At 47.5% G+C, this 14,890-nt stretch overlaps 1 protein-coding gene across 3 annotated transcripts in view; it reads left to right on the top strand.

The window, feature by feature from the left end:
* The window catches only part of CDH13 (cadherin 13), a 1,106,386-nt gene that overhangs the window by 622,002 nt on the left and 469,494 nt on the right, over positions 1-14,890 (top strand). The window lies entirely within an intron of this gene.

Raw genomic sequence — 14,890 nt, forward strand, 5'->3', positions numbered from 1 at the left:
CGGCTTGGGCTTTCCCAAAACTGGCTCAATTATGAATAGCTATAAAAGGTGTGAACCCTTGGTTGGGATCACCGTACTTTTAGAAATCTATCCTAAGGGAATAGGGAGGATTTTAGATTTTTGTGCAATGCTGTTATAGCAAGACACGATCCTTAAAATGGAACCAATTTTGCTAAATGTTCAGCAATGGGGGAGTGGTTAAATTATGGCACAATTTTGCAAGGAGGTTTTGTACATTTAAAACACTTTTGAAGAAGTTCTGGTTATGTGGGAGAAATTCAAGATATTGAGTGGAAACAGACACACAAATACATATGGTATCCACCATGCAAATTGAGTATTTGCACATATCACAACAGGTGTAGATTTGTGAAGAAACATGATGGAAGAAAAATCGAAGTGTTAATGGTTGTATTTGGGTGTTACTGACTTTTTCTTTGTTTTTCTGATTTTTCTACAAAGTACTTAAGTTGATTTTTTAAAGAATTATCTATTTATTTTAGAGAGAGAGGGTGAGCGGGGCCAGGGCAGAGGGAGTGGCAGAGGGAGAGAGAGAGAAGCTCAAGCAGACTTCCTGCTGAGCGCAGAGCCCAACACAGGGCTCCATCCCAGGACCCCGAGATCATGACCAGAGCCGAAACCAAGAGTCAGACGTTTAACTGACTGAGCCACCTAGGTGCCCCTTAAGTTACTTTTTTATGGAGAAATAAAAGGCTCTTTGTAAAAGGATAGTTTCAGAAGTGGATACCCATTCAGGACACACAGACCAGAGCAGCGGCAAACAGATATCGGGGTGAGCGCTAACTCTCATGTGGGCTTGAGGTCAGTCCTCTCCCTTCTTCACAACATCTCCCAAAACTTCCCCTTTCACAGCCTGTGTTATGGACCCAGGCCTCTGAGGGTATGAGCTCATTCTTTGAGAAATGAGGTGGAATTCTTGGCCATTTTCAGGAAATGCCCTCCGTGGGGTGCAGTGCACTGAGCTGCAAGCAGGCACTGCGGGAACAAGGCTCAGCCAACAATGTTTGTGTTCTGTCATCACGGCCGTGGCCTCTGCATTTTCCTGGATCGGGGTCAGAAGGTGGTGGTCAATTTATAGGACAAGCTTTAGCATCTCTGGTTTTCTTGGTCAAAACACCACATAAGAACAATCCAATCCCATGGCAGCAACACTACTCCCTCTCAGCCAAACCTGTGTTGTTCCTTTATTGGAGAGGGTAGAGGGACAGTGCATTGAGAAGTGCGTGCTCTGGATGGGAAACGGGTACCCCGGGGTCTGGCCGGCCCTGTCATCCCGAGCTGTTGACCTTGGGAAGACCATGTAAGCTCTGGCCCTCAGGATCCCATCCATAGAATGCGAGTCCCCCTCATCTCCCTATTGGATTGCTCTGAGTTTCCAGGGTGGAGAGGACACTGTGAGGGTGTTGGAGGAATCCAAGAACTGGACAAGTAGAAGCTGCCCAGGGAAGGTGCCGGAACCCTGTCTGTCAGCAGATCTCATGCTGAGCAATGTGTCCAAGGGTCCTGGGTCCGGGGAAGACAAGGGTGCTTCCCAGACCCCGCTCTCAGAAGCTTTGCCAAAGGGTAGACGCTGCGAGCATCTGCAGGGGTACCATCTGACAGAAATCGCCAAAGGGTGAGCAGAGTGTCCTTAGCGTATACCTGCGGGGAATCTGGTTGTGGCAGAAACTGAATGCCGCACCCTCTGAAAGTGGTGACCTCGACAGCAACCAGAGGGGACGTGGCAGCTGTCGGGGTCTAGGTGCTGCCCGAAAAGCCAGTGCCAGTCCGTAGGTGCATGGCCTCATCTCTTTCCACGCCGATCATGGGAAGAGCCATTAGTTTTCAGACACGGGAAACTAAGGATACAATACATTTTATAATTTCATAGCACGGTGATCACGTTCAAGAGCTCTTGGTGTCGCAAATTGCTATTTCAGGCTCAGCACTCCTACTTACCGAGCTGTGTGATCTTGGGCAATGCACTTACCCTTTCTGATCTTACAATTCTCGTCCATGAAACGGGGATAGTACTAGCACCTCTAAGGACTGTAAAAGCTAAAATTGCTAGCTTTAATCAGCTTTCAGTTGTTCATCAGTGAGTAAAAGAGAGCCTGGTCTGCGGCTTGGAGCTTTGCATATTTTTTTTCCTTAAAGTGAAGCCATATAGTATCATAGCAATTAAAAACATAATTTTGTACACAGCCGCATTTGCTGCACCAGATGATGTCACAGACTAGCTGTGGAAACTTGGGCAGGGGGTCTGTCTCAACTTTCTCATCTATAAAATGGGAATGATGATAATACTATCTTAGAGGATTTTAATGGATTAAATAAGTTAATATGTGTCACGCCTTTAGAATGATGCCAGAAACCCCGTGAGCACTGTATGATCTTACCACATGAGCGAGAGACCCATGATGGATGGTCAAGGAAGGTTGTAGCCCAGCCTGCCCAGATCAAGCGTGAACTTTCCAGGGGTGATATTGAGTTTATAGTTTCATAGCATACCGATTAATTATTCATTTTTTTCTGCATATATTTGACTGAAGACCTACAGAGTGAAGCACTCCCTCCAAGGTGTTAGGGGAATCTGGTGGGAAACCAGACACACCTGGTACCCAGCCTTCACGTAGCTTTTGTTTTAATGCCTAGGCTTTGTTTCACAATGAACTGCTTTAAACTCCTCACTGTTGCGCATGTGATCTGCTGGCCCACAGTGCCTTGTTCATCATATGGCTTAGTTTACCCCCTGGGCACAGGGCCACGAGTGCCCAGTGGGGAGATGCTGGTCCTGGTGGGAATGCGGGGTCTTACAAGAGCACCCAGGTACAACAGCCCAACAGCAGCCTGGCCCAGAGCCACTCTCCACTAGCCTTAGGGGTCCCGTTTCTAACACTATACCCCCCACGCCTCTTGCTTGCTCCTCCATTAGTCTTTGTCCCGTTTCCTTCCTGTCCTTGCTGAGGAATGTCCCCGTCACCCTCTGTTTGGTTCTCCTATTTCTAGATTTACTGGGTTACTCTAGTTGATATACTTTGCACGCAGGAATGTCGCAACTCCCTTCCATTTCAAGCACACATTTAGAAAGAATCTACTATCCTAGCGGCAGTTAGATCCATCCCATTCACGGTGGTCATCGTGGTTGGTAGCAAACAAGCCTCTTTCAAGAGCTGGATCCTCCAATCCCCACATTTTTCATTTCCCCTCTGGCAAGTTCTGAGAAGCAGGGAGCCTGTGGGCAAATGAATTTCCATCATAAGCGCTCCATTGTTGGTGCTGTTTTATTTTAAAGTTAAGGGCTCCTCACGTGCAAGTCAAATGCGACTTGCTACTTCCCAAGCCCAACAGGAAAGCATTCAGAACTAAGCCTTGGGGATTTGCACAATAAGAAATAACCAGGGATAATTGGTCCTTGGGCCCCTGAATTTTTATCGTCATTAAAGCTACCGTTTATTGAACGCTACATGGCTGATATTGAGCTAAACACTTCATACATGCTCTCTTATTTAACTCATTTCACCCAGGAGACTTAAGAAGTAGATGTTAACACCATTTTACAGATAAGCAAATAACTGTGAAATAACTTTTGTAAGTTCTCGCAGCTGGTGTGGAGAGAATCTGGGGTCCATATGCACGTCTCTCCACCTGCAAAGCCCTGTGCTTCCAACCACTAAAAAATCCTTCCAGTTTTACCCTCAGTTAGAATCTGATACCTAATCCGCACGTCTCCAGCGTTCTTTGTCAGGAACTCCCCTTATTGCGACTGGAAAGGGGGTGTGATTGGCTTGATGATCGATGTCTTCCTAAATACCGTCTTTGTCCATGACCCACTGCCACCTGCCCACTCTCCCTACCCCAGCCCCCAAAGGGCTTCCCAAGCTTCTGACCCAATGTGGCACCTGGTAAAATAATTTAGTTCTTACGGTATTGGAAGCTGACATATTAATGCAAAGACTCCTGAAATATTACTCATTATTATGCATTTTGCCAGCATTTGAGTGATTTGTGAACTCTTCATTGGAATAAAGTACTGTAAATGATTCATGAATGACCAAGTTTATGAAATTCTATAAAAATATTAGCAGGTGGTAATGATTCCCTCACACTGTGAATATAATCTGCTGGCTGCGAATTTGTCAATATGGCAGGACAGGAGTTGAGTGGGGGACAGAGTCTGTTAGGCAGGTTGGGGGGCCAGTAGGCAGTCTGGGCTGGGTTCAACAAGAGGTAGGGGGCAAAACAGGAAGTCAGGCCATCGAGGTGGACAGGTGTCATGGGCAGGACATATTCACCCTGTTCTGTTGTCCACCGTTGGGAGACATACCGAGGACTGGGGATGTCAGAGCTGGGTAGGAGAAAAGGAGAGAGAAAACTAGCATTTACTAGGCACCTGTTAAGTGCCCAAGAGCTCTCTAGAGTACTAGATACACAAACCTATGAAACTGGTTCATTATCTTGCCTTTATGGATGTGTTAGCTGAGGGCCAAAGTGGTTCCCAAGATACGTTATTGTTATTAATGTTGATGCTAATGTTTATTGAATATTTACAATGCACCAAGGCTTTGTGCTAAATACCTAAATGATGATCTCATTTAATCTTCACAGAGATGAGCTTAATAATGTTATCTTGTGCAATTATAGAACCAGTAACTGGAACAACCTGTGTTCTTGGCCTCAGCACAGGAGCAGGATTTCACTGTCTCCTTCGGAATTTTTGTTCACATTTTCTGGGCTATAACTTGCTCTCCTTCAAGCCAATTTCTTGGATACGTTTTGAATCTGGTAGTTAAGAGTGTTGCCATAGAATTGGAATCCACCTGGCAGAAAGAAGGTTCCTCCTGTGTTTCCATTCACTCATGTGGCTCTGCCCTATTTCTAACCCATAGGTAGCTCCAAGACAATTTGGCAGACAATACATTAAAGTGAAAAATGCTGCCGTCAAGTCGAAATACGTGTATCATAAGGTTAGTGATTGTAAGAGAACCAAGACATGTAGATTTACCCAGATCGGAGAGTTATTTAGGTGATTAATCTGTTTATAATAATGTCCGTGGTCTACATGGATCATGCATGCATTACGTGATAGGACTGCACTGCCCTTAATAATGTCTGTGCTTGGAATGTTCCCCTGGCCTGCACTTGGGGGGACAAGTTACATCCTTCTTCATCCTCTAGTCTGATCGCCCCCATGGCCATCTTTCTTAGATAGGATTCTTGGCGGTAGTCCTCAAAATCCCTCCCAACTCGTGTATGAAGAAAGTGGTTTATTAAAGGGTACAGGGAGCTTATGTAATTGCCAAAGGGACCCAGTAACCTGGTTCACGTGGGACGCGACCTGTGGTGGCACTACAGGAAATACCCAGCCTTGGATGATACTGTTGTTGAGCAAGGGTTCTCAGCCTTGGCACTATTGACATTTGGGGCTGGATAATTCTTTGTTATGGAGGCTGGCCTGTGCAGTGTAGGGTGTTTAGAAACGTGGCTGGTCTCGAACTACTAGATCCTAATAGCACCCCCAATCCCAGTCTTGACAGTCTAAAATGTCTCCAGATAGTGTCAGTCGTCCCACAGGGGCAAAATTGTGAACCACTGTTCTAGAGGAGCAGTGACTACTGTCACCTCTTCCCGCCACCCTGCTCTTGTGATGCTCATAACGGGGTCCACCTTGGCTGCCCAGAAATGTGCCGTGATTCCTACAGCATGCTTTCTGAACCGTAGATCCACGAAGCAGAACTTCTGCCTTCTGTCCCACTTCCATTGCCAAGTCTAATGCCAGGATGTCTGCAGGGAAGAACCTGGGTCATAGGAAGGACTGTCGCTGAGCTAGCAAGGGGTTCTGAGTGGCGTTGAGGTCTACAGTGTCAGCCCCCACATCATTGGTACCATCTTATTCCAGGGAGGAGACAGTCAGTGACAGGCATGGCTGTCCGAGGGCAGGTCACCAACCCATGCCCAGGAGAGCGTGTGGCTTCACATCTCTGATCCCAACTTCTCTCATTATTACGGGCCTGTCAATCAATAACACACGTGACCTTGGAAAGAACCTTGATTGGGAGGAGACAGAGACCCTGGGTTAAAAGCTCAGGCTATGGAATCAGACTGCTATCGGAGGAACTATATGAAATTGCCATTTGTACAGGTGAACAGAGGGTGAATATGGGCCATTTCATGGTGTCACCTTTGGCAAGTTACTTAACTCTTTCTCGTTTTCTCATCTTCACGTTGGGTGGCAAGACAGCCCGATCGTGCCCTGGCTGCGTTGCAGTTGGTGAGTGGGATGTACCAGGGTAGGGCTCAGCACAGCTGCTGACTTAAGTGTTCCTGAGCCAGGAGCCATCACTTCACGTGCCGTTGTCCCCCGGCTCTCAGTACGCTCCTGAGCCTTAGCATCACTGCAGCTGGCTGGCTCGACATGTTAATTTGTGTCATTGGTGGTGGCCTTGGAGCCGATTTCATTACAGTCCCGCGGGGTGAAACCAGTTGTGCCTTAAAGGTGCTTATTTCTCCAGGTGCTCTGGTCCGCCATGTGGACGCCCTCCAACTCCAGCTCATACTCTTCAAAACTGCCTTGTTTTTGTTTCGGTAATGGCTCCTGGGAGCCAGGCAGATTGGGCCCAGGCTTCTTTGCTCTGTCCTGTCTAGAGGCTGGATGATTGTTAAATGCCACGTGACAGAGTGTTTGCTTATTTCTCAGAAACTGGCCTTTTAGGCCAGAGATGAAACTGTCCTCAGAATATTTGAACAGGTACAGGAGAAGATAATTCCTGATAGGAGGAAGCTGGCCCTGGGGCCAGCAGAACGGGCTTTTCTGTCCTACTACATCTGGGAGCCACGAGTAGTTTATTTGTGGTTCTCAAACTTTGCTGCACATGAAAACCATCTGGGGAGATTTTAAAGCTCCTGACGCCCAAGCTGCTCTCCAAACCAATTAAATCAGTGTGTCTTGGAGTGGGACCAAGCATCACTACGTTTATAAAACCCCAGGTGTTTCCATTGTGTGGCCAAGTTGGAGAACCACTGGATTAATCTAACCCATCTGTGCCCCAGTTTACTCAAACCAATGGGGATAATCACCCCCCACCAGGTAGGTTTGTTGTGAATCTCAAGTGAGACAGCACAGGGAGGAGTTTCTAACACGGAAGAGCAGAAAATCAAAGGTCTTCCTTCCCCTCTGTCAGCAGCTTGACTCTGCGCAAACATCGGAAGCTAACTACTTTCTGGCATCCGTTTTGACACAAGCACTTAAAAAACCGAAATGCGGAAAAGCAGAATCGGATAAACAAATGAACAGGTTGTCTTGTGACTATAGTTACAAAAAAATAAATAACTCAGGATTTGGTCGTGGCCTCTCCGCACCCCAGTACCCCTGAGCATCTCCATCTGGCTCCTTCCGGTTCCGCTCTTCACATTTCCAAGCACTTCATTTTGCAACCCGGCGTTATCAGCCAGGCGCAGCTGGTGAAGCTGAGGCATGAAGAGGTTAAGCGACATCGCCGAGCCCGCCGCGTCCCCGGGTCAGGGTGCTCCTGGCTGATTGTTTCTTTGGTCCACTAAGCAAAGATGCTTCCTCACTCAGGGCTGCAGGAATGTGCTTTCCTAGACCTCATTTGCACAGACTCCTCAGAAGAGGTGCAGCTTGCATCTTGGCAGATGGGCGAACACAACGCCCCTCGCCCCTCGGCTGGCTCTTCCGCGGGCCGGGCCCGCAGGCTGCACCCGCATGCACTCACGGAACGCTAGACGTGTGAAAACGATGCGTCCCTTATCTCTCCACGCATCTAACAACGGTCAAGTCCGTTCAGCGTGACTGCTTGGTGGTGGTGGTTCTTCGCAAATGAAGAATCACAATACATCACGACAGCGAGAGCCTTTAGACCTGTTCACTCTAAACTGCTAAGTTTACGAATAAGAACGAGTTTATTGGGCAACAGCTCTGACTCCCGGTGCTCAAAATCCATTGCCCATGTTTTGTGATCCCTCGACAGCAGGCATGGTGGCCGACCGCTCTGGGACCAGACCCTGCAGACACAGATAAAACACCCCTGTTAGCTCCCACTACTCCCTCCCCGGCTCGCTGCAGTCATCAGTTGGCATAAAGATTTTTTTTTTTCATTTGGCAAAAATGAGCCAGGGAGGGAAGGAGCTTGTTCAGGGACATGGACAAGGAAGAAAGAAGCACAAACGAGAAGATCAGAACGGGCTGTGCTTCTCCTCTGGCCCCTTAAAGTAAGCCTGACACTCTTGGGTTAGAGGGCAGAAAATGATGGGAATTATTTTTTTTATGAGCTACAATGCAAAATTGGAGGTGAGGACCAGAAGCTAATTAAACCAATTACAAAAGACAGGGTAAAATTCTCGGTTCAAGCACTATGGCTATGAAGCCAAGCGACAAAGGTTGACGTAATTCAGAAGAGAGCCATCCCCACCCCGACTCCTGAGACCCAGGCAGCACTTTGGCGTGGGAAGGGGTGGCAGTTAGTGGGTGGATGGCCATGGTGAAGGGCCCTCAAGTGGGAAGAATGAAGGGGAAGAAGAAGACAACATTAATTGGGAGCCCTTGTGAGACTAGCTTTGGACATCCTAAGAAATACTTGGGGAACAATATCGTAATGGGGACTGAGTTCCCCTTGAGCAGATTGAAAGCTGGACGTTCTCACGATGGGAGAATAATATCAATACGAGTCATGTCCTCATCTGGCGCTGGGGAGCAGCCAGCCTCCAGGTTACCCATAACCCACCTCGATTCTTAACTCCTTAACGGCTACAGATCTGAAATGGAGAGAACCTATGCACAGAATCCCAGGGTAAACGGAGCAAGGAGGAACACAAGCTTTTACCCATGGAGCTTCTCCTCCAGCCAAGAGAGGTGGAGGGAAGTGGGGCAGTACCTGTGGGAAGGCAACCTGGGACCCCCAAAAGGATGGATCTGTCTCAGGGCGGGCACACACCCAGCAGCCCCATCAGGCAGGACCCAGATCACCCACAAGAATGATTCAGCCCACAACGACAGGATGCCTAATTAGTGCCAGTCGCCCTTTCCAGGTGCTGGGGACAGAGCTGTGAACAAACCACCAAGTTCCTGCTGTACAGAACTCTGTCAATAAATGGAAATTAGTGAGTATATAGCATGTCAGGTGGTTGTTAAGTACAGGGAACAAAACCGGAGCGGATTAAACGTACAGAGAAGGATACGAGACGCTGCGTGGCTCTGGCAGGCCAGAGTGGGAGGGGGCGTTTGTAGGCAGGCCTGATGGGAAGTCTGAGGGCAGCAATGCTGTCCCTACCTCTCGGGTGTCCTTGATAGCAGGGGTTCTCAACCACAGTGTCGGCCACAGTCAGCAGGGTGTTGGTGCCCCCCAGGGGACATCTGGCAATGTCTGGAGACATCTTTGGTTGTCACAACTGGGGGGATGGGTGCCACTGACATCTAGCGGGTCGAGATCAGAGATGTCGCTCAATTTATCTTAGAATGCACAGGACAGATCGTGCACGCCATGATCGGCAGGCACTGCCACGGGGCTGGCCTCTTACAGGGTCTGAAGATAGACCCTGGTGTAGTCACTCAAGTACTCATCAAGCTTGAATAGGCAAGAGGTCTGTATTTGTCGCTGGGGCACCCGTTCAGGGATACTGCTCCTGTCCTTGTAAAGCTCACGGTCAAGCTGGGGACATCGCCCTAGGGCAAGGGCAGGGCTCCGGACCAGCCTTCCAGCCTTCCAGAGGACATGACATAAAAGCAAGCGCTTGAGAATAAGGAGTTAGCCAAGTGACAGGGAGGGGCACAGGCCAGGAAGAGTGTTCCAAGGTGAGGGGACAGAAGAAAGGGCTTCAGACACCTCCGGAGGAGCTGGAGAGCAGGGTTCCCCTGGGAGACACAAAATGAACACGACATGGGGAGAAGGTGGGACCCGTGGGCTAAAGAATCAGCTTAGACATCGTACCCATAGGTGACAGGCAGATGATAGAGGATTTTAGGCTGGAGAGTGACATAATCACATTTGGATTTGGCAAGCACTGCTTTGGTTGCAAAGAATGCGTGGGAGCTAGCAAGTCCCGTCTCCGGGTCTCTGAAGCCAGAGTGGCACAGATCAGATAAGCAGCATTCTCACCCAGGAAGACCCAGGAGAGGCGTCCAGACTCATCGTGAGGATATTAACTGTACTTTGAGATGGATCGTAGCAGGAATTGGGGAGCCAGGTCCTGGCAGGCCTTGCAGGGTAGGGTCAGGAACTTGGATTTTAGTCTAAGAAAGCCTAGGAGGGTTTTCAGCAAGGGAGTGACATCCAATTGGCATTTCAGGAAGATTTATTTGAACAAGTCAATAATAACATAAACTAATTAACATGAAATAGAAATTAATTTAAAAATGCATTCATTTGTTGAGAACCCAGCACCTACCAGGCACTGGGAGTGAGAGAGAAGAGATAAAGTCCTGCTTTCCCTGAGCTCAGCATTAAAGTTCCCTGTAGACGAGAGTCAACCAGAGAACTTTTCTTTATTCTGAATCCACGTGTGGAGGACCTGGGGTGCTTTGTGTGTTGGCTGGTCGTTCCCATTAGTTTGGCTCAGTCTCCAGGCCAAGTGAACATTCTTTGTTAAAATTCCAAGGTTTTAATCCTGTTTTCTATGGGGGTTTATTGGTGTGCTATCTCAAGATTATTTATTAAACACACTTGGCTGGAGCTGTTAGCTATCAATTCGTTTGATTGGCATCTGTTTTTAAGATCTTTATTATGAAGAAGGCTTATCTTTTTCTCTCAGTGAGGCATTAGGTGCAAAAAGATCATTTCCATATTATTTTTCTTTTTCTGAAGGTGCAGAAGTTTGCGTAATAGGCCCCTTTAAGCAAAGGCCATCTTTCCTGGTACCATGTTGGAAAGATGACTGCTCACTGAATAGGACTCAACTATGCTCTGTGACTCAGGGGTGCTCCTTCCCTGCCTGCAGCTGAGGCCAAACAGCCTGGCTCAGCATCCCAGAGCAGGCACCCCAGAGGTGGAATAAAGTGAAGGAAGCCTGAGAATTTAGTGAGAAGGCATCCTTGCCCAATGATGACCTAGCGAGTCAAACAACATTCATGGCATCCAAGACCACATTGACCATGTTTGACAGTAAGAAGTCAGGATGAGAGCCCTGTGCTTTTCCAAGTTGATCGCACCCATCTGGCTTGGGGTACACATTCAGTGGATGGCTAACACCTGGGGCACAACACAGGCAAAGACCTGAGGCAGAGGTCTTGCCAGCCAGTCAGAAAGGCCCAGAAAACCAGGTGACTGGCATCTCACAATTCATTGCAAATGCATTTTCTGTTTGAGTTTCAGTGCAGAGCCTAATAAACTCTATGCACAACAGCAGCAAAATATGGCCTGCAGAACCAGAAAGGTTTACTCTCTGCCCCTTTACAGAAAAGGTTTGCCAACTCCTGGACCAGACTTACCTTCGCATCCCTTAGGAACTGGCAGCTCTTGCAGTCTGTTGATAATCTGATTTTAAGAATTTTTGAAACCATAGTCAGTCCCAAAAGGGAGTGTACAAGTTCCCCTTTCCTGGAGATATCCCAGGAAAGTCTAAATGTGTGTGCCCTTTAAATGACAGGGATGCTGTTGGACCCAGAGGTGAAAGAGGCCAGAAGCAAAGCCCCATTTCCCAATCAGGAGCAGGGGCTGCCCAGGCTCATCTGCACACTGCTTCTTGAGTCAGTAAAACAGTGGTTGGAAAAGGCTTTGCAAAGGGAGAATGACTGCAGGGGTAGCTTACAAGACAAAGCTCCTTGTTGCTTCTCTCACCCAGCGCGGCCCCTCTCCAGAGCACCGCTCCGGGACCTGCATGCAGGCCTCAACGGAGGGGCTCTAATCCTTGCATTGACTCAGTGTATTAGGAACCTCTGTCCCTCTGTTCCCGTTTCTGCCACAACAAACTATCACAAACTTGGTAGCTTAAAACAAAACAAATCTGTTCTCTTACTATTCTGAAGGCCAGAAGTCAAATCTGGTGCCACTGGCCTAAAATCAAGGTTGCAGCAGGTAGGGCTGGTTCCTTCTGGAGGCTTCTCCCGAAGCTTCCTCCAGCTTCTAGAGGCTGCCCACTTGCCTTGGCTTGTGGCCTCTTCCATCTTCAGAGCTGGCAATGGTGGGTTGAACCCTGCTTACACTGACATCTTTCTGGTTCCCTACCCATTCTCTGTCTCCTGTTTAAGGTCCCTGCCGTTACATGGGGTCCACCTGGATAATCCAGAATAACCTCCTTATTGTAAATGCAGCTGATCAGCCCATTAATTCCATTTGCAACCTTAGCTCCCCTTTGCCTAGAACCTAACACGGCCACAGTTTCCAGGCACTAGGCTGTGGACATCTCTGGGGGCCACCATGCTGCCTATCACCATACCCCCTTTTATAGATGAAGTAGAAGCACAGAGCAGGTTAGGAATGTAAGCATGGTCCCACAGCTGGTAAGTGATGGGTGATCTTAGCCTCGGCCCCAGCCATGGTCACTTCCCGAATCTGGGGACAGATGACACAGTCGGCAGGGTGGCTTCAGACAGAGAGAACTAGAGGGAGGAAACACTCAGCTGATCCTCTGTGGCAGCCCTGGGATTCTGTCTCTTAAAGGTTGGAGGCAGCTTGTTGCTTGCTGATGGGTTTTCCTACCAGAGCTCAAACATCCAGGCCTTTCACACTATCCTCGTTACTCTTCTTGAAGAGAAGTGTGTTTATGTTGAAGTGTTTAGCGTTTCATTGTGGTGTTTTACGAGGATCATTTTCTTCAGAGCAAGTGAGAGTCAGGGAATGGTTGATTTTCATTTCATTTCATTCCAGAGCTGCTTTGGATCCATCACTTAGCACGAGGTAGGACCCAAAGAGTGACCTGCTCTGAAGCCCTCTTAACCCGTGGATGGAGTATTGATCACTCAGCCTCAGTAGGCAGGTACCAGCAACCTGATTCTGACCCTAAGCTAGTCTTCACCATTGGACCCAGGTAGCTCCAGATTCCTGCCCCAGGGCGACTTAAACAAAAGAGCAACAGCCCAGCTTGCACAGTGACTGTATTAGGCTCGGACTCGATGCACTTCCTAGGCAATCTCTTCCAAGAGCCCTCTAGCATGCCAGAAACACTGTTCTAGGTACAAGGCATTTAAGAATGAATGGAACATGTTCATTGCCCCCCTCAGGAGCATCTACTCCTAAGAAGCTTGGAGATACTCTTTTTTTTTTTTTTTTTTTTTACCTTTTTTCATTTGGAGAAACTGAGGCTTAGGGAAATGTCAGGAAGCAGGTCACATAGCTGGTAGGTGAAGGAGCCAAAGGACAAATCCGCTTCCTCCCCTCCAGAGCACTGGGCACACACGGACTCTGCCACACTTCATGCAAGTACTGAGGGCTTGGTTTGTTCACTGTAAGCCAGTGGTTCTAGACTTGGAATGACCCTGGCCCCCACAGGGGACAGGTGGCAAAGTCGGGAGACATTTCTGGTTGTCACAACTGGGAGAGGGATGCTACTGGCATGTGGAGGGTAGAGACCAGGAATGCCACTAGGCCTCCTACGATCCCTAGCACAGCCCCCACCACAAAGAATGATCCAGCCCCAAAAGCCAACCATTCCCCTGCTGGGAAGCCCCGGGATAAAATGAGAATAAAACCCGCCAGGTAGGGTTGCTGTGAGCTTCGCAAGTGACAGTGTGTGTGCTCAGGCGGTGAGCCTACCATCTAACCAGGACAGGTTCTCAGCAACCAGACCACAGGTAAGCTGGCCCCCTGGCTCGTTGCGGCTCCACCTGGCCCGAACTCCTCCACGCTTAATTCTGAGAAGCACCCAGTAATGTTCTAGCAGAGCTCGGCAGCATGCATTTTTTATTCTTCATGGTGTTTTTAATTTTTTTTTCGTATTGCAGAAGACAAATTCCATTTCCTTACTCCTGAGGGAAAACTAATTCCAGTAAAGGCCACTTGTCTCTGGTACCTTAAGATCTCGATAATTTACAGCAAGTTTATTTTTATTGAAAATTATGTAGATATTATTCAGAAACACAATTTCCAACTATACGGAACACTTAAGCAGATTATATTTTAAGGGTTAATACATATATTGAGGTTACGTGCTGGAATGTGCACTTCTCAAAGATATTTTTCCTTTTTTTATAGCTCTCTGCCTTTGAGATCCTCAAACTTGTGTGCTAAGAAGTGCTGAAGGATTAAAATATTTTCCAAATGGATATTATGTTATAAGTTATGGGTTGTTACCATTTGACTGCAATTCAAACTCATGACACTTTATATCGCTTATATGATTAATTCGGGAATGATTTGCATTTAAATGCATTTAAGATATTTAACTTGCAATTCCAAATGTACCTATTTTAAGCCTGGCAGAAGCACTCAATCTCTAATGTGTGTGGACTACCCCCCTCACCCCCAGTTATGTGGACCTGAAAAGGATTCAGATATTAACACAGCATAGCTTTTTCTGAGAAATATAAAAACTGAGAGATGCCCATCTGAACACACGCACACAAACACACACACACACATATGCACACACACTCACCTGGGAATATTTGGGAAACATTGAAAGTTTGGGAAACATTGAAATTTGTAATTGCTTCTTTAAAATTCACAGCGCACATTTAACACAGTAAAGATATTTTAGAGACCTGCACTTGAGAAGCCTGTTTAAACCAGCATATTCCGCATATTTAAAAAACCCAAACTTTCAACAGCATTCTCCTATAAGAACTATTAACCATTATAAAAAAAATCACACTGTGGATAATGTTGGTGAGAAAAAATATTTAATTAATGAAATCAGAAAGGAGCAGTCAGCTTGGAGATGCTTAGTAGTGCCAACACACTTCCCTGGGATGCTATATGGTCTGCCATTCTAGAAAAATGAT

Source organism: Callorhinus ursinus, unplaced genomic scaffold, assembly GCF_003265705.2.
Source record: "Callorhinus ursinus isolate GAN/ISIS: 27379988/994484 unplaced genomic scaffold, GSC_fseal_2.0 scaffold46, whole genome shotgun sequence".
NCBI lineage: Eukaryota > Metazoa > Chordata > Mammalia > Carnivora > Otariidae > Callorhinus > Callorhinus ursinus.